Source organism: Poecilia reticulata, linkage group LG6 (assembly GCF_000633615.1).
Source record: "Poecilia reticulata strain Guanapo linkage group LG6, Guppy_female_1.0+MT, whole genome shotgun sequence".
NCBI lineage: Eukaryota > Metazoa > Chordata > Actinopteri > Cyprinodontiformes > Poeciliidae > Poecilia > Poecilia reticulata.
In genome coordinates this window covers 7,275,695-7,276,488 of record NC_024336.1, presented here as the reverse complement: position 1 = coordinate 7,276,488, position 794 = coordinate 7,275,695, and positions in this window count along the sequence as shown.

Genomic DNA, 794 nt, shown 5'->3' with positions numbered 1-794 from the left:
AAGAGGAGGGCAGCTGATTATATGGACTGAAGACACTCCCTGAAATCACACCATGTCTCTGTGGCCTGGGAAAACGTTTCTTTTTTGTGAGAAATAGACCTTGGTGTCTAACAGAATCAAACATGTAACTCTTTACTATGGGCCCTTTGTCTAACAGCATGTGACTCTTTCTCAACCTTGGTAAAGCGTCTCAACACTTTCTTTTACTTAATTCAGCGTGATTGTAATGTGTTTGTAAGTGAGAATGTACGTTCCAGGCACGTGCAGAGGGGGACTAGCACCTGCCCCTTTTACTCCTTGCCCCCACGTGCCCTTTTGGTAAATTTTCTTTTTTTGTTATTTCCTAAGCCCTCTTCTGACACATAATATGTACTAAAATTATTTGGTTTTGTGTTTATGGTTTTTAGCCCTCTGGTAACCTTGTTACCTTTGACCTTTTGCCCGTGACGCACGACACAATTGCCTCTCGTCAGTGAGATAAGGCGGCAAACTGGAGCGTAACGTAGCGAACATTCCAGATTACAGAACTGTTTTTGGTGAATTAAAAAAAAAATTGGTGAATACAGTGGAGCAGAGTCGCTACTTGTCAGATGACGGACAACGTTGAATGTTGTTTTGTTTCTGCTTCAGCACGGAGTAGCAGTTTAAGCAGAGAGGTAATGAAATACAACAGACACTGACAGGCCTCTGTGTCTGCCTTTCTCTTAAGAACTACTGATTTTACCATGAAACGTTCCAAAATCACAAGTATATGTGTGCTTTCACATGTGATTCACATCATTCACACATTTACA